A 19,872-nucleotide genomic window follows, 5' to 3' on the forward strand; every position below is an offset into this window, starting at 1 on the left:
TCTACTCCAGCAGATATCCTGCCACTCTGCCCCCCCAGATATGCTGCCACTCTGCCCCTCCAGATAAGCTGCCCTCTGCCCCCAAGATATGCTGCCACTCTGCTCCCTAGATATGCCCCCTAGATATAAGCCACCCCCCCACACTTTAAAGACTTAAAGTGTGTGTGGGGGGGTGCGGCCTATTTTCGGGCAAATACGGTATTTAAAAAATATGCAAAAACCTATTCATTTGGGGTATTTCTGTGCAGAGATGCAGGTTGTCTTCTCTCCAAAAATATATACTTTTGTGGGGGTATTTTAAGCTGGTGGGCTGCTAAACAGTCTCAAATTAGGCATAGGCATCTATTATGTGCCCCATAACGTCCAAAAACATAAAAAACCTATTCATGTTAGATTTTTTTCACATTTAAAACACACTAATATCTTGCAAGCTGTCTTTTTTATGTAAATGTGTATTTCTCTGGTATTTTTTTGATATTTATCTAAGTTTATTTTATATACACGTTGTGATGATTGTGATTTTTGTCACATGGTACGTTACATATCGCTATGAATTTTATGTAACTGAAATAAACAGTTCTAATATTAATTTCCTTGTTGTTTATTTATTTTTCTTCAAAATAACCTCTGTAGAAACATACTGGCGAGAGGGCACAATATTCTGTTTTTGCCCCGGGCACAAAATGAGCTAGCTGCAGCTCTGCTGCCACCCATGAAACCCCGTTGACTCTCTTTTCCGCATGCGAGCGAGCATTCACTAAAACTCATCAAAACCCGACTCAGAGCCACAATTAATGGACCGAGGATCGTGTCTGCGGAACGAGCTCTTCTACAACTTGTCCGGTTCCAGGGTGTGAAAGCTGTCCTTTTATGAGGTCTTTGTTAACCATTAGATACAATGTTTAAATACTGTATTTGCCCGAACATAGGCCGCACTTTCCCCCCCACTTTAAGTCTTTAAAGTGGGGGGGCGGCCTATAATCAGGGTTTAGCGCAGGAATGCGCAATTCGTATCGCCCGGGACATGCAGTTCCGGGCGCCGGGCAGGCAGCAGGGTTAGGATCCAGATCCCCCGCAGTGCTCTCCGGCAGCCGGTGTATGCGATACGCATAGACATCGGCTTTCTGTTTGTATGGAATATATGTTGGCTAACTGAATAATAGATACCAAAAATGTTAAAATACAGTGTTTGGTAGAATACTGTTTTACTGTTCCCCTAATGTGTATTTTTTAAAAAAATATACATTTTTCTTTAAAAAAGCACCTAACTTTTAGGGTGGGGCCAGGGCCGGCCCAAGACTTAATGCCGCCTGGGGCTAAGTTTAAAATGCCGCCCCCCCCACCGACGCCGGGGGGGCGGCATTTTAAACTTCGCCGACGCCATTATCTACCCTAACCCCCCGGGGACTTAGCTTTAAACAGTCCTGCGGCGAGTCTCCCTGCTCTGCCACGGTGCCGGCTTGTAATGCTGAGCGCCGTAAATTGACGTCACTTCCGGCGCTCAGCATTACAAGCCGGCCCCGTGGCAGAGCACGGAGACTCGCCGCAGAGGAGAGAAAGAGGGGCGAAAACCACTCGGCGCCCCTCTCTCTCCTCCGCTTAAAAAAAAAAAAGCGCTTGCGGAGGCAAAGTGCCGCCCCTTCAAAAGTGCCGCCTGGGGCAATTGCCCCAGTCGGCTCCATTGTAGGGCCGGCCCTGGGTGGGGCCTATAATCGGGTGCGGCTTATAATCGAGCCAATATGGTAGCCAAGCACTTAATAGTACATCGTATGATTTCCCCACAGGCAGAACGTTTCCCCGCCAGTACAGGGGAGATCAGGGTGGGGGTCTCTTCTATCAGCAAGAGCTAACACTGCTCACCACTGGAAACAATATTGAAAATGAAAAGGTTCCCAGAGGGTCTTCCTCCTGAAACCCTCTGATGATGAGACCTCTGATGCCTCACAGGTAATCGCTCTGTGATCAGCGGCAGTAGGGATCAAAGTGAAAAAATATTAAGTGGTAAAATAATTTAAAAATGTAACAAAATTAAAAAATGTTTTTAAAATAAAAATGGAAAACAATTTAAAAATAGGTGCCCAAACACCTCTAACCCCTCCCACTAGAAATATACATTAAAAATAACCCCTTCTTTGTCCCCAATCCAAACTTTAATTAAAACTATATTGGGAAAACAATTACATTTTTTGTTGTTGCTGTTTTTGGACATATTATTCACACTTAGTGAAGGACTGTTTAAAGAAGCTCTAGCTGTCCTTGAAAAAAATATATATTTACGTGGTACACTAAACATGGAAGGGGTTAAACATCATTAAATTACTATTAATAACTTGCATCATGTCACAGGAGTGATAGTGTAAATGGACCCCTTGGCTGTACGGTGCTCGGCCTTCCCTGTTCCAAAGAGATGATGCTATCCATAAATAATGTACCTGATTTTGGGAAGTCTTTTGATCCCGTGCCTCACGATATGTTAGTACATAAGTTAAAACACCGAGGATTGGGAGAGGGTATCTGTACGCGGATAGAGAATCGGTTGAAAGACAGAATACCGTTATTAGATAACTTTTTTTTGTATTGTTTTTTATGGACAATGTTTTAGGTTTAATTGAAATATAACAAGGGCCCATTCTCTTATTTATTTATCAATGATCCGGAACCGTTCTCTGAAAGAAACATGTAGTTACAAAATTATGGAAATTAAATAAGAAATTGATCTCAATCCCAGCAGAGGGATTATGAGAACGTAGGAGTGTAGACAGTACAATAACAGATGCGTTTCAACGGAGATAAAGTAAAACTATGCAGTTTGGGAGCTAAATATCTCCAAAACAAGTACATTAAATGGAAAACAAAAAGTGTACTACAGAGGTAGTTTTAGTAAACGAATTAAAGCTGTCGGTTCCCCTTTCATTAACAGGACGTTGGACAACTATCTACTTGGCAAGTTATATTTATCATATAAGATTGCTACATTCCCGTCTCTTTTGTTGAAGGGTTGGTTTATCAACTTGGGCAACTGATCTTCACTTCCTGATTGGCCGATCTCAATTTTTTTTTTAAAGAACTGGGACAGAACTCGGGAAATAGGAAAAGGACATTTAACTGGGTTTCACAATAGGTGGGCTGAGATACATTATTGCAATATATGTTAAACTACAGAATAATGTATTGATAGCACACTCCTGATGAAAGAGGTTTGTGCCTGGAGTATGCAGTTCATCAGAAATCCACAAGGGGGAGATAATATCCCAGGCATACTGCATAACACCTGATAATTAACATTCAATTAATGATTAATGTAGTCAATAAATATTTCAGAGTAGTTTGCATTATATATAGACTACCGATCAAAAGAGAGAGACAGAGAGAAAACGGTTATAGATCCAATGGTTATTTATTTTAGATTTTTATCATTGATCATCTCTTCCTATATGCATATAAACAACATGGGTGTTGCAGGAAACTACAATCGTGATTTATTCTTGAGCGCTCAATTATAATTATTATTTTTTTTAATTAATTTTGGGGATAAAATGTAAATCTGCTGCCAGCATTGGATGTAGACCCTCTGATGTTTCTTTATTGCAAAGGGTGGACTAATGAGTCCTGCCTGTCCTGGATTGAGCTGCTCTTGCGTATACCATAAAGTAGCTCTTCGGTTACAGGTAAACACATCAGATACTTAAAATATTTATGATACATCCAGATAACATTAGCAAACATTACACCCAAGTCTTTATTATCACATATATTTATCCAAAATGGGATTTGATTTCATGCTTTCTTATATAACATACAATGGCTTACAAAGCACTTTAACACATTTAGAACATAAGTCTGATCCACGGGAAAGCCATTGTCACTACATTGTTACCACGCTCTGTAGTTAGTTTTCTGTCTGATTTTTTGTTATAGCTGTCATAAAATATTTAAATTAGGCTGAAGTGGTTCTTCCATCTAATTCAATATACAATTGATATTTTGGGCACTTTTACCCTCCCTTCCCTTCTTGATTTATTATATAGCTATATAATTAAAAAAAATATATTGGCAAATAAAAAGAGAAATGAAAGGCCGCATTCACTGCATACTATGGAGCGGTTTGATGAGACCAGGCAGCAGTGTGAATGATGGGTAATTTGGCTCCCTCGTAAGTACGTAGACATAGTTAAAGGGATACTTCAGCCATTATATGCAATTTAATGTATATGATAGCTGCATCAGATTTGAATCATGGCTGGATGCTGCCCTACGCCTGATCCGGGGCAAAACCCCAGGCACCCTCCGACCACTTACCTCCATGGCCGACACATACCGCGTAGAGCACCAAGATATGATGTCATACACTAGCGGACTGCATGTGCGGTGTGGAGCGAGGTCATTATAGAGGTACAGTACACCCTAATGTATATGGGCTGATTACAAGGGAGATCTCTCCAACTGGCCCAAGGAGAAATGATGTTCCTGGGAGCATGATCCCAATAGGGCGATCTGCCATCATATGGATGAACAGGCTGATCAGCGATGTTTCAGGATGGAGCCACTATAAAGGGACCATGCCTTGGTTGAGAATATACCACTGATCAGCATGGTCCCTTTAAATGTTGTGTTGTGTGACCCCCCCCCTGTGCATTTGTTCCTTTCATGCCTTGCACTGAGTGGCAGCTTCGTATGTGTTGTGTGACCGCTTCGTATGTGTCTTTGCAGTCTATATTTTACATGTCTTCATTTCATGGTGGAGATATGATGGGTTGAGGAATTCTCTTTCGTGGTTTCGAATCTGATTGTGAAAAGGAATTATTGTAGCAGCTATTTGGTAGATTGAAATGCTGATACGACAAAGTGACAACCTTGGGTTCATTACCCAAAACACCATTCTTTTCCCCAACTGGGGATTTCCAGCCCAATACAGACTTAAAGTATTTTTACATAAACTATAGAAGTTCTGTATGAACAGCCCATGAAAGAAATGATAGCCCCCGAAATGGGAAAAGGGCAAGCAAAATGTATGAATAGAAATTATAGAAAGAGGAGTAGAAGGCTATGATCCATATGTGACACATCATGTTTTTTATTCTCCACCAACCCCCAGACACTCCTTCCGACTTCATTGTGAAAACATATATTTTATATAAGTACTTCTTTGCATTGCAATCCAGTAGATCTACAGCACAGCCAATCAAAAGGTAGGATATCACAGCCAAAGGAGAACAATTTGTCCCTGTGCATAATTAAACATTTGATAACTTCTACATTGTTTAGTACGGGATACACGAATCTATTACACATTAAATGAAATCATTCCAAGACTTTGCTAATGCATTTTTGTAGGGTAATAAAAGAAAGGTTAATTAACATTGCTGGAAGATGAACTCTTATTTCTACAAACACGCCTCCAGTTTTCACCATTGTTGAAACATTATATTTATTAATTGAAGGTGACCTCTCCTGCCTAATTATCAGTCTAACTGTGTCTTACAAATTACTTAGTTCAGCTATTCTAATTAATATGTCCCAACGGGAACCTGGCTTTTATTTTTTTATTTCTTCACTAAGATCTAATTGCATCTTGTAGAAAAATAAGGAAGCGCCCGGTGTCCTTCAATGCTTTCTCTAGATACAAAACCCAAAGAAGCTTAATTTGTATGAATCGTAAAAGATTCAAAGTATACGGCTGCTGCCAGACAAATTCCCTGGGAAAAGACTAAAACTTACAGTTACAAACATTATATATATATATATATATATATATATATACACACACACACACTACTGTTCAAACATTTGGGGTCACTGAGCTGTTTTCATGGAAAACAAGGAATTTTCTATCTGTAAGATAAGTGCAAAAGTGTTCCTAACAATCAATAAGCCAGAGTGATGGGAGTGAAAAAGGGCCATTGGGACACAGGAGTGATTGAGTGATAAAGGGCCATTGGAACACAGGAGTGATGAGAGTGATAAAGGGTCATTGGAACACAGGAGTGATGGGAGTGATAAAGGGCCATTGCAACACAGGAGTGATGGGAGTGACAAAGGGCCATTGGCACACAGGAGTGATGGGAGTGATAAGGGCCATTGGAACACGGGAGTGATGGGAGTGATAAAGGGTCATTGGAACACAGGAGTGATGGGAGTGATAAAGGGCCATTGGAACACAGGAGTGATGGGAGTGACAAAGGGCCATTGGCACACAGGAGTGATGGGAGTGATAAAGGGCCATTGGAACACAGGAGTGATGGGAGTGATAAAGGGCCACTGGAACGCAGGAGTGATGGGAGTGATAAAGGGTCATTGGAACACAGGAGTGATGGGAGTGATAAAGGGCCATTGGAACACAGGAGTGATGGGAGTGATAAAGGGTCATTGGAACACAGGAGTGATGGGAGTGATAAAGGGCCATTGGAACGCAGGAGTGATGGGATTGATAAAGGGCCATTGGAACACAGGAGTGATGGGATTGATAAAGGGCCATTGGAACACAGGAGTGATGGGAGTGATAAAAGGGCCATTGGAACACAGGAGTGATGGGAGTGACAAAGGGCCATTGGCACACAGGAGTGATGGGAGTGATAAAGGGCCATTAGAACACAGGAGTGATGGGATTGATAAAGGGCCATTGGAACACAGGAGTGATGGGAGTGATAAAGGGTCATTGGAACACAGGAGTGATGGGAGTGACAAAGGGCCATTGGCACACAGGAGTGATGGGAGTGATAAAGGGCCATTGGAACACAGGAGTGATGGGAGTGATAAAGGGTCATTGGAACACAGGAGTGATGGGAGTGATAAAGGGTCATTGGAACACAGGAGTGATGGGAGTGATAAAGGGCCATCAGAACACAGAAGTGATGGGAGTGATAAAGGGCCTCTGTACAGCCATTTCCAGCTACAATGGTCATTTATAACATTAACCCCATCTGCGCTGGATTTCTGATCTATTTCATGTTATTTTAATGGACAAAATGTTATTTTTTTAATTTACCAAACTTTTGAACAGTAGCATATATACACTATATGGACAAAAGTATAGGGACACCTGACCATTACTCCAACAGGGACTTTGATGACATCACATTCTAAATACATAGACATTAATATGAAGTTATTATTATATTCTGTAGTGCAGTTGATAGGAACCAGTTCACTTAAGTGATTTAGGAAATAAAAGACGGGTATGACTATCCCTTTAATTTGTTAGAGCTGAATTGCCAGCCGCAATCACGACATATAGATATACTGTAAGTGACTTACATCCTCTGGAACGTTGTAAACAAATTATCAGCATGAGTCACAGGAAGGCTCGGGATATGAAGAAAAAAATCAGTGCATTTAATGTACAAAATGTTTTCATTTTCTACCCACATATGATTGGTGGTGATTTTAATTCATGCTACTTACTTCACTTAATGCTGCATACTCGCTGTCATCGAGTAATAGCTCCGCTTTTTGCAGGGGAGGGGGAAAAGTGCCGCTACCTATAGCGTTCGTAGTTGGCCGTGAAGGTCCACTTTATCAGCTACATTCAATTAATGTAAATGAATGAGTGAGTGAATGAATGAATGAGAGCTCCTATAATTGAGGGGACCTCTACTGAGATTGTTTAGATTAGGTTTGTGCTTTTTGTATAGCTGTATAGATTTTATTAGCAGGAAGAAAGAAATAAGGAGTTTATGAGAACTGACAGCAGTGGCAGTTAGATAAAAGTTCATCATATTTGTATAAAGGGGTCGGTCACATTTAAATGGGAACTTTCAACAACGCAGGTTCTAAAATCATTACCTTTACTTATAGAAACTACCTGTAGTGTTTTTTTTTTAAATTTACCGACCATAAATTTTTCGGAGATATCTGGTTTAACGTTAATGGTCTGCTGGACCTTATAGAAGCTGATCTCTGAGGCTGATCGTTGCTATGATAATATATCAGTTAGTTTTTCCCCCCGAATTCCCTCTTTTCTCCTCCTCCACCCATACAGATGCTGCCTAAACAAATCAATCTGCCTAACTATAATGGATCAATTATTTCATCTGTAGGAATAATCTTTCATATTCTGCCACAGTAATTAACATGGCTGTTCCGATAGTTTAAACGTTACATGATTCCCATATTTATTTTTAATGTATATTATTATTTCTTTTATCTATACGCGGAATTAATGGGTTTATTCACTGCGCTGTCTGGATCTTTTACCCAGGACACCACTTTACTTTGAATAACCTTGTAAATCCGTGGAGGTAGGTTTTCTATGTATAAGCCTTTTAAACACTTTATATTACTATACAGGGATTAATGTTATAAATATATATTGGTCCTTAAAATATTTCCCATTAGTTTGTATTTTTGTTAGACTCCCCTGGTCTCAATTTTTAATAATACAATAATTGATTTTGTGATATTATTATTGATTGTTTTATATAGCACCATCATATTCCACAGTGCTGTACAATGGCTAAACAAGGATTTGGGGAAAATTACACAAAAGGTAAAAAATCTGTTGATAGGCTTCCCTAAAAAAAAAAGGGGTCTTAAGGGATTTTTTGGGGGGCCGAAGGCACAGGGAGAGTCTGATAGACCAGGGAAGAGCATTCCAGGGTAAGGAGCCCTGGAGAAATCTCGTAAGCATAAATCAGAAGCGGAAATAAAAGTGGAGGAGAGACGGAGATCATTAGATGAGCGGAGAGTTAGGAGGGTATTTAGAGATGAGTGAGGAGATGTAGGGAGGGGAACCGCTGTGAAGGGCTTTGGAAGTAAGAGTCAGGCAGACGGTGAAGAGACTGACGGAGGGGAGAGCTGTTACTAAAGCGATGGGAGAAGAAGATAAGCGTGAAAGCAGCGTTCTTGATGGATTGCAAGGGGGCAAGACGGGTATGAGGCAGATTGGGTTTGAGCGTTTCCACTTAAGAAGCTGTAAAGGGCCGTAGATTTATGGACAACGCAATTCACTGGAAGTAATTGTCTTGTCTTCGTTAATAAATCTTTTCCATCATGATGCGTCATATCCTCTGACTCTGCAGTTTTGAAGGCTGCATAACTCAGTACCTTGGCTGTTAGACAATTACCGGAGCGCCTTGTCGACACCGACGCTGTAAACCTGATTACAACGGGGTTAGTCATAACAACTTCAATGACTGCATCTCAACAGAAAATTCTCAAACTGGATCCGCCACTTTTACGGTCTGAGAAGAATTCTCAACTTTCTGTTGTGGGGATCGGCAAATTGACTCCTCGGGGAGACCATACCAAAACTCAACCCAAGCCATAGCAAAGATGGCTGGGCCTACTGTATATCCATAGTATATATCCATAGTATATCTATAGTATATACAGACCTTTTAGGTTACTGCCGAAAGCATGGGGAATAAGGTTTTTATGGGTTCTAAAAAGGACTTTAATGGCCACACCAGCGTAACAATGTAAAACCATAGAAGTTAATTTGTATCCGTTAAAAAATATTACAAAACTATGTTTTTTATACAAATGAACTTCTTGCGCAGTGACTTATAGCATCTTTGTGTAATGAAGATATTCATTTTCCAGAACGGACTAGACACCAGAAGCTTTATTCCCCCCCAGCATTCGAGGCAGGGCTTATGTATGATGTTGGCTCTGCATGGAAGAAATAGTTGTGAGATGCCTGATAATGGAGAGACCGCAGAACGCGTGACTCAGGTGCGAGCGCGTTTGGACTCGTGTTAATCCACCTCCTTCACCTACTGATCTAGCCCTAGAAGTCCAGGGAACGGAGGCGGCCAAAACCCAAGGTGAGCCCCTGGCTTCATTCACAGGTGAGTCAGACTCCTCAGGGAAGTCCTAGCGAGGGTCCCCACCGATAAACCCAAAACACGAAGAGGAGCCTGAGCTGGCTCATTTTCTTCATTCTTCACACAGGCCGGGTAAAGAAAGGGCAAAAACTGCGGAATGTTTTCAATTCTAGGTTCACTAAGCCTCCTGAGCTCCTGAAAACATCGAGACCAAGGGCAGAAAGTTGATTCTGGATTTTAAAGGCAGCACCCCCACCATATTTTATGACTATTCCAAGATTAAAATACATCTGCAAAAAATATTCTGCTTTTGCATATTAACCATTTGTATGTATTTCAACTCTGTCTAATTTACCAAACACCTTGACTCCTCATCATAATGTCCGCTATAAGCAGTAAACTTTGCTCTTAACTTCTGGCTGGACTGTCTGATAAAAGTCAACCGACTTCATTAGAATTGCCATAAAGCGATGGCCGCCTCCGGCCTGCAGATAAAGGGAGTTTATTGCAATAAAAATGAATTAAAACAAGGTTTTTGTCAACACCGACCAACATTACTGTATACAGCGCTGGGGTTATATTACTGTATACAGTGCTGGGGGTTATATTACTGTATACAGCGCTGGGGTTATATTACTGTATACAGCGCTGGGGGTTATATTACTGTATACAGCGCTGGGGGTTATTATTTAATACAGCGCTGGGGGGTATATTACTGTATACAGCGCTGGGGGTTATTACTGTATACATGGCTGGGGAGTATATTACTGTATACAGCGCTGGGGGGTTATTACTGTATACAGCGCTGAGGGGGTTATTACTGTATACAGCGCTGGGGGTTATATTACTGTATACAGCGCTGGGGGTTATATTACTGTATACCGCGCTGGGGGTTATTACGGTATACAGCGCTGGGGAGTATATTACTGTATACAGCGCTGGGGGTTATATTACGGTATACAGCGCTGGGGGTTATTACGGTATACAGCGCTGGGGAGTATATTACTGTATACAGCGCTGGGGGGGTTATTACTGTATACAGCGCTGGGGTTTATGCTTAAGGAGAAAAATATCCCTTTCCACAGGACTTCTTATTTAAGGTATGGAAGTATTTGGTCGTGTCGGAGACGTGAATGTCGGTTTCCGTACAGATCACATTTCAAACCGAATGATCTTCTTTCTCGTTGTTAATTTCCCATCTGACCGTTATTCGGCTATAAAAACAATAACAGCACAGTCTTTTGGATGTTTTTTGTTAATTATCTATAAAGTTCATCTGACAGCTTGTATTTATTTCTTGTATTTGAATTCCCATTTGTAAATATTCCTCTAAATCTTCCCATTCCATCGAAAAATGAGCTTTGCCAGCATAACCTCCGAGATTTTCCCGGGAGAAGACATGCCGATGGTCCTGAAATGGAACTCTGACTTCATTACTAACGCGCAAACTACTGATAGAATCTTTAATAATGTAAGAACTTAAGGTAGAAAATAGACATGCGAGAAAGAAACACAGCGGGCTATTTAAAAGAACTATTCTTGATGTGATTTTATCTCCATAGCAACAAATTCAGTAGTTCCGCTTGAGTTTAATCACTTAAAGGAATTGTAATTTTTTTTCCACAATTAAGCACCTTTTGAATACTTTAATACACATTCTTTACATTTTTTTTTTTAAAAAGAACTTAACTTTGAAGAACAAAGCTGTAGCTGCCCTCTGTCTGATGACACTCACCACCGATTGGCTGCTCTGCAGCTCTCCTTTTCACATTCAACGGGACCGGAGATCCTCATCGGAATCAATGGGAGAAGCGTTCTTCAGTTGCGTGTCTGCTGGCTGAATGCTGTGCTTGGCTGGAGCGCTACGGAGCATGTGCACGGAGTGCGCACACGGAGCATACTTAAGTATGCTTTCTTCTTTCAGCAGTGACAGCTGGGAGGGGTCGCTCTTTTTGGATGTCTTTTTCCCAGACAAAAATAGGTGTTTTATGGGCTTTTTTTCTCCAGTTCCGTTTGGTGAGGAGCAGGAAAGGCTTCCTCACATCCTGTAAGTGTCCACTCATCTCACCCGTGTGACAGCAGGGAATTCAGTGGATCTCGTCATGCAGGTTAGCAAGTATTGGTGATCTCCTCCGTGGAGTAAAGCAGTCGTTTAAAGAGAATTTCCTTCTGTCCGAGAAAGTGTTACGCTGCGGTATATGTCAGCGCCGTTGTAATTACCGCGGTCACTCGCAAATCCCGACAAAACAAAATGATTTTTATTTTTTAAGTAATTCAATTTAAGTTTATTTTAAAAAAGGAGAAACATTAGAAGATGAGGCCTTAATCAAAGGCTACAGAATCAGAGGCTTAGATGTAATATAAACAGGTTTTACTTTAGGTAGATAAGTGTAACAGGCCCCCAGCAGAAATGGTAAAGGCCAATACAGTGAGGGAAGGTAAACATGCATTGGATAGGCATATGATTCCCGAATCTATTTCCCCGCCGCACTCCTATCGCGCCTCCAAACGGTTAACGCGTTTAAAGCCACTAAACGGTCACCCTCCGCTGAGATATATCCTTCGCCAAATCTCCCACGTGACCGCGGGGTGGGGTTTTGGCTCCAAATATTAATTGATAGACAACAACTTCGACCAATGACAGGCCCCTCGACTTCGGACGCCGTTTGTCCAATCAGCATAGGCTCCGGCAGCTGTCTGTGACAGTCTAGGAAGGGGGCGGGACTTCCGTTGTCAAGGCAAATGTCCGGAGCTGGGGTTTCGTGTGTTGGTGAGTGAAGAGGAGGAGGAGGCTGAAGGCAGCGGCTGCCCGTTCTGTTACACAGGTAAGATGGGAGCGCACTGGCAGCCTGCGTACCCTCCTGTCCTTCGGGCGGGGAACACGGTTGCCGTCCTGTGAGGTCTGCCCGGGGCGGTGATGGAGATAAGCGAGCAGGTAGGGGGAAGGGAGGTGCGGGGTAGACACCGAATCTCTGTAGGGGTGACACAGGATGCTGGGGGTCAGAGCTGGGGGTAGGAGGGCACAATGCCGGGTGCTGTCAGCTCGGGCCTGGGCTGGGAGAACACATCCTGGCAGATGCTCCGGTTTGGGGGAATTTAGGGTGTGCTCACTGGTTCCAGCTGTTGTGGACTACAGCTCCCAGGATGCACAGGCAGCCGCTCTGATGCTCAGCCGTACAAAGCCAATGGCCGGTGGGCTCTGGGAGGGGTAGCCGGCGGCGGCTGCTGGGTGGCCTTTGTGGTTTTCCCCCTGGCTCTGGTTGTGTGCGCTGATGGCATGTTATATCTGGCTGAGCATGATAGAAGTTTTCTCGGCAGCTTCAGGGACATGGCCTGTGGATAACAGGGCAGTAGGTTCCTGCCTGAAGCGGCTGAGCTGAGGGGCTCGCGGGGCTCTGAGAATCCGTGTCCTGGGGATTGATTAAGGTCACTGTAATTGTTTATTTTTTATATATATTTTCTGCCCCCCCCCCTCCTGGCAATTATTTTAATTTCTGCACCCAAAATGTTTCCTAGATACTGTATCGGCTCCCTGATGGGATTGCCTGCTTCTTACAGGACACTCATTTATTTTGGAGTCAGATACGTTTTAATGCCTTTAGTGGCATTTTGGGTGAATTTTTTAATTTTTTTATTTCCATATTCCTGTTTTTTTTGTTTTTTTTAACAAAAAAAGTGATGAGTATAATACATGTGGGGAGAGGATATGATTTTCTAATAATTAAAAAAAAATAAAAAAGCTCAGATCTGTCATAATTTGCACAGCAATACCACTCCCATCACTCAGCCCTGTGTTACCTGGAAGGTGGCATTCGGCCCCTGTGTGTACATGCCGACTGTGCTGGGTTCATGCACCAGTCCTGTACAGTACGAAGTGCGGTTGGGTTTCTGTAACCCGGCATGGCGTTGGCAGACGCTGAATTGTGGGGCACGTTTTGTTTCTTTTTGTCTTATGCTTTACAGTTTATTACTCCAAAGTGTTCAGAGTGATGTCATGCGTTTAAACAATCCGCGAGCCATCAATGTTTTATGTGATAATGAAAACGCTCTTGTGTGATTAATCTGGGTCTGGCGGCCGGCGGGATGATGTTACTGGGGGGATATTGAATTAAGACGGGCGAGTGCTCTGCTGATTGTGGCGACGAGTCCCTTAGGATTTAGTTACCTGAACCGCTTCTTACCGGCGTGTCGTACGTTTTTATTTCGATGACGGCTGTTATCAGCGCCAAGTTCCCAGTTTCATTCTGGTATTTAATTGAGCCGCGCTGGCCGTGTCTGTGTTTCCGGCTATGGCTTTAGTATTTGTTTAGTAATCAGACTGTTAATAGTTTTTTTTTTGTTAATAATGCAGAATTAGAAACTTAATTCCCGGTAATGCTGAATGCCCAAACCTGGGCCGATTCTACCTTGGATCCGGATGAGTGTGATAGGGAGAGAGGGAAAGCCATGGACATCCAGAGAGAGAGGTGGGGAGGAGCGCTGCTGCGGGTGGGGTTTTTTTTTTTTGGAGGGGTGCGCAGAATTTCATTCTTGGTCATCAAGTGACATGAGCCCAGGCGCTGGCGGGCTTAAACATTTGTGTTTTATGCGGTTAAATGGTCATAGGGAATAATAAAAACAACATATCTGCCAAGGGTTATGTGTTTATCTTTCTAAGTGGAACAGCACCTTAAAAAATGCCCAGTAACGTAATACTTCAGCCCAAAATCTCCGACGCCATGAAACAACGTTAATTGTGACATATGGTCCGAAACCGTGTTTGAATAGTAGAGAGGTCAGCATTGTAGATTAAAGACCCTTTTAATGTACCTGGTGGTCCAGCGATCCAAATCGTTACCAAAATCCTTGTTTTTTCTCTAATTATAAAAGGTTCTCCTGGCCGCTCTAAGTGACCCTAAAAGGGCTGTGAGTATACTCCCTGCTTTATCGCATGAAAACACGTTCATTGCTTTCCGTCTATGAGAAGGGGGCCGATGCTGTGCCGGGCCGGAGGGACCCGTCCGTAGTGATGCCGGGAGTCCCGGGCAGTGAAGAACGTGTGCTGGGCTTTAAATCATTACCGTAAGCCGTGTCCGTGGAGGGGCTGAATATTCTGTTCTGAGTTTATATATATTACAGAGGTGGTATATCCGAGCAGCCCTGATATATAGACCCTTTTTTTTTGGTGTATATTTCATCAGTTGGTAAAGCCAAGCTCTGTTCTGTGTTGGTAGGATAGCCGTAAGGCAAGTTCACGGAGTAGCCACAAGGGGGCGAAGTATTATTCCCAAAAGTTGCCCTTTTATGGCAGATAAGATATGTTGGCTCGTGTGATCTCCGCATTCCTTAATAACAGAGCGTCCTTTTCATTCAGTGATTTTATTTCCCGCTCGTACAGCCGGCGTGCGGGGCCGTGAATATGTTCCAGTGATCCGCGTTGGATGCCCTCGCCGCTGCCCCATCGGACCGCGATCTATAGGCTGTTTGAGAAGGATGTACGTTTTGTGGCTGTATACAGCGCTTCTGTTTGAACCTCTCCCACTATCTGTTATTTACATATTATATATATGTGTGTGTGTATATATATGTATATATGCGTGTTTGTAGAGAGGCGGCCGGGTGAAGAGCGCCATGAAGAGCGTCTTTGTAGGGATGTTCAGCTCCCTGATAGTTTATGCCGTCACCGGTGAACTTGTCCTGCTGGAGGGGCTGAGCCAGCCCTTTGCGCTGTATACCTCAATCAGTGAGGAGAAATCATTACCATTAGTTTATGCAGGGCAGCTCAGAGGGGATTGCGTTTTTCATGCACCGCGGTGCGTGGGATATGATGATGGCCGGCGAGGGGACAGCGCTCGTGTTATGGGCAGAAACGCAGAACAGTAACCGTTTTAAAAAATGGTCACTTTCTGGTTAACTAGAGGGGATCCCGATAAAAGGGGAACTTTCTGGTTGTTGGGACTTCACTGGCAAGCTCTAGACTGTCTGCAACTATGTATATAACATTAGTTCTGGCTTATCTTCTGAGTGTAATGTATGGTAACGGAATGTGTCCGGCATGTAATGTTGGGGGTTTATCGCGTGTCGTCCCGGACCCCTGTTTTGTTTACAGGGCTGAAGTGTGCGCGTTATCACGGAAGAGCCCCGTCTCTTTCCACCCCAATCATGGGCGTTCAGGGCAGAAGGCCACAAGTGTCATCTTAGATCTGTGTTATTGTTTGCAACATGCCTGCTGACACAACAGAAAAGTCATTTCAAACATCTAAAGTGTTTGCTTGACTATATATATATATATATACACACTCGCACACATGTTCAAAACGTTGTCCTTTTTGATAGAAAAGCAAACTTTGGGCATTAAAATAACATGAAATTGATGAGAAATACATAGCAGACGGGGTTAATGTTGTAAATTACTATTGTAGCTAGAAACGGCTGATTTTTTAATGGAATCTCTTCATAGGGGTACAGAGGCCCTTTATCACTCCCATCACTCCTGTGTTCCAATGGCCCTTTATCACTCCCATCACTCCTGTGTTCCATTGGCCCTTCATCACTCCCATCACTCCTGTGTTCCAATGGCACGTTGTGTTCGCTGATCCCAGTTTAAGTTTAAAAGGATAATTGATTGTTAGGAAACCCTTTTGTAATTATGTTACAGCCAGAAATTTCCTTGTTTTCCATGAAAACGGCTCAGTGACCCCAAACTTTAGAACGGTAGCGTTGATAGTATGCAGATGATCTTTCTCTTTCTCACATAAAATGTCTTTCTGCCTCTCTCTCTCACTCTCTGCCTCTCTCTCTCACTCTCTGCCTCTCTCTCTCTCTCTCTCTCTCTCTCTCACTTTCTGTCTCTCTCTCTCTCTCTCTCTCTCTCTCTCTCTCACTCTCTGCCTCTCTCTCTCTTTCTGGACGCACACTGAGGGTGGTGTCTGGTAGGATCTATTCCTGTCGTTGCTTGTTGCGGAGTTCCCGTCATGCGCGTGGATGTCTAATCTGTCATTATTTCATTGTCTGCTTTTGAGAATGGCTCAATTGTTTCGTTTTTGTGTGAAAGATGTTCCTAAAACAGACCAGTACTGCGTTTGGGAATGTGACGCTGTCGAAGCCAAGCTTCAATCCATGGGGGGGAATAAGTTCTGTATTTGGTATGTGATGCGTATTAAATCATTGAGATGACTTTCCAAAGAGTCTCAGGGGTTTAATTATCCATCTTGCAGGGCCTTTTGTGCAGCGGAAGCTTACTTGGGGGGATAATGATTCTTAACCGTGAATTCCATGTATCAGCATCATGTAACATTCTCTCCTGCACACACCGGACGTTCTCGGCGCCGTCCGAATGTAATGACATGTAACGCTAATCATAAAATGATCTGGGGGGAAGTTTCACTTTCATTAACTGTTAAAGGGGCAGTCCTTTCATTCAGAGACGTCCGGGGCGATGGCGGCAGCGTCGTCCCCGTCCCTTCCACCTCTGACGTGCTGCAGGGCTTAATGACTCCTCAGTAAAAGTACTTGAAACCAGTGGTTGGTTGGGTATGCACTTTTTGTTTTTATTTCCTGTTATTTGCCATTCTGCCCCCCCCCCAGACTTATCAACGCATCCCCAGATTTGTCCCCCATGCTGCTGACTCCCTGGTGTCTGGTGGGGGCAGCCGGTGGACGTCTGCGCGATGCGTGTGGGCATCCTCCCATGTTACCCAGGACCTCCAGGTAAATACAGTATGTGTAAATGGCGACACAAATGATATACTGAAAGTGCCGCTAAACCCTAAGATCACAAAGCCAAAGTAATTTTTTCAGTGCCCCCCATAATTTTGAGAAGGCAGCTCCCGGCAGCCAGCACTGTTTGTCGACCTACATGCTGACCGCATGCAAGCAGTCACTCACTACTGAGCGAGCGAACGAACGACAAAGATTTTTATCCAGATCTTAACTGCATCCCCTCTGTCTGCGTGATAAACCCCCTGATCGGCAGAAATGGATGCGGAGCTCAGTAAAGACTTTGTTTTGCCAAAATTCCAACTGGAAGCAAAAAAAGAATGTGGCTTCCATCAGAGACGTTAATGTAAAAGCTTTCTGGCTCTTATGTGCAGGGGGGGTGCAGGAGGGCCATGCTCTACTAAACACATTTGTTATAACTCAAGGGTTATTTACGTGCAAAGAATTCGACCGCAGCCAACCCACAAAGCTCTCTGGTCAAGCATGCGTTTCAGACGAAGAATGCGCTCCAAAAATAACGTTCTGTGTCTCTGGGAGCCGCAAGGTCATGCAAGAAGAAGCCGTGTCTGTGAAACGACCCCGTATCTGTCCGTCGCTCTGTCCTGTCCGTCGCTCTGTCCTGTCCGTCACTCTGCTCGACAGTCTGCTCCGGTCATTCATGCCGACCGACCAGGGTCTCCGATGTCTTCTGAAGGAGAGCCAAACCAGACTGAGTCTTCCCTGGCTTTCCCGGGAAATGACTATTAGCGATGCCATCTTTTTAGATTATAAGCTCCTATGAGCAGGGCCTTCCTCGACTGTTAAATTATTGTTATATGGTACTTACGTCCCGTCTGCCCATTGTACAGCGCTACGGAATATGATGGCGCTATATAAAACGTAAATAACTAGCATTTCTAACACGGCTATTTTAACGGAAGGTGTCTCCTGAATAATCGTTACTGAAGTTGGATCAATTGGAAAATGTATTATTATGAAACCTATAAAAATTTTTTTTTTTTTTTTTTACTGAAATTAGTTTTATTCTGTTTTTATTAAGACAACATGAAGCACTTGGAAACCTTAATTGACATAAATTATATTTGTGTATCATGTGCCTGTGGGGTTGCTTGCCAGTATTTTATTGCTTCTTTTATAAAATAATTTAGTGTTTTTTTTTTATTATTTAGCATTTTATATAGCGCCACCATATTCTGTAGTGCTGTACATTTAGTAGGTTTTTTTTATTCTTGTGTTACCAGATATAATTTACTATACATGTTATATAGATATTGGTTGGTTTGGAATAGATATTAAATAGAAAAAGAAATGTGCAGACAGAAGCTGGCTGAGTGTAATGGGAATGGGAGTTCAGCTTGTTGACGGCCCTTTTTTTTTTTAATGGATTAAATTAGGGTGATTCGTCTGACTTTAGGACACAAACTTCTTGGTCACCAAAGAGCCAAAAATATCAAAAAGCTTTGCTAGCCAGCAGAGAAAAGTCCCGAGCCCGACCAGAATTATATAGGAAGAAATCAGTATTTATTTTTAATTGTATGTTACATTTTTGTATCAATCGAACGGACGTGATGAAATGTTACCGGCGACCCATCGTGCTGAACTGTGATGCGGTGGATCGGGTTTGGATCCAATGCTTAACGCTGTAGCACCCAGGTGGTTCTAAAGTGAAATGATCCTTCCGAAGCCGCCATGAATATTTATGGACCTGGCTACGGTTGCCGAGCTGAGCAGCAGAGCGTACGTCTTTATTTACCGCCATCGACGCGTTCTCATTGTCCTCTAAGTCATCTTCTGAGGATGAGATCCTTTGGAATCTGTCGTCAGAACCGGTCCCTTGAGTTCGCCGGGGCTGCCGACGATTACCATGGAAACCATGGAGAGCCAACGGGAATATTTCACGTTCCTTCTTTTCGTGAAGGAATAGAGGTTTAGATGTCTGTCTTTAGGAAAGCGTTGGTATCGCGGGACATAGACGGGAGCGGAACTGGGTGCGACGGGCCTGTCTTTATATATAAAACATTTGGAAAGTGATAACCTTCAATTAGCGTCTCCTCTTCTCTTTGTGCTTCCCGTCGGAGGAATGCCGGGGAGCTTAAACCCGTCGGGCTTTAAACGCGTTAGTGAGAAGATATTGGTTTCAATGAATAAATGGAGAAAGATCTGGCTTTGTTAATATCCGTTTTGGGGGCGTGGCTGTAACTCTTTGCGTTCCGCTTCTTCGATGTAATATTTCAGGGGTTACCTCGCTCGAATCTTGAAATATTCCCAGGTTTTTTTCTTTTTAACTCTTTAAGCGTGGCGATGATCTCACAACAAATATATATATATATATATATATATATATATATATATATATATATATATATATATATATATATATATATATATATATATATATATATATATATAT

At 42.8% G+C, this 19,872-nt stretch overlaps 1 protein-coding gene across 2 annotated transcripts in view; it reads left to right on the forward strand.

Annotated features, from left to right (window-relative positions):
• The first annotated feature begins 12,483 nt into the window (after nt 1-12,483).
• WDR37 (WD repeat domain 37) overlaps nt 12,484-19,872 on the forward strand; it is a 53,322-nt gene continuing 45,933 nt past the window's right edge. For both annotated transcript variants that reach the window (XM_053466911.1, XM_053466913.1), the window contains exon 1: nt 12,484-12,589. The gene's annotated coding sequence lies outside the window, so the exon portion shown is untranslated. The remainder of the gene's footprint in view (nt 12,590-19,872) is intronic.

The sequence above is a fragment of the Spea bombifrons genome, chromosome 5 (assembly GCF_027358695.1).
Source record: "Spea bombifrons isolate aSpeBom1 chromosome 5, aSpeBom1.2.pri, whole genome shotgun sequence".
Classification (NCBI taxonomy): Eukaryota; Metazoa; Chordata; class Amphibia; order Anura; family Pelobatidae; genus Spea; species Spea bombifrons.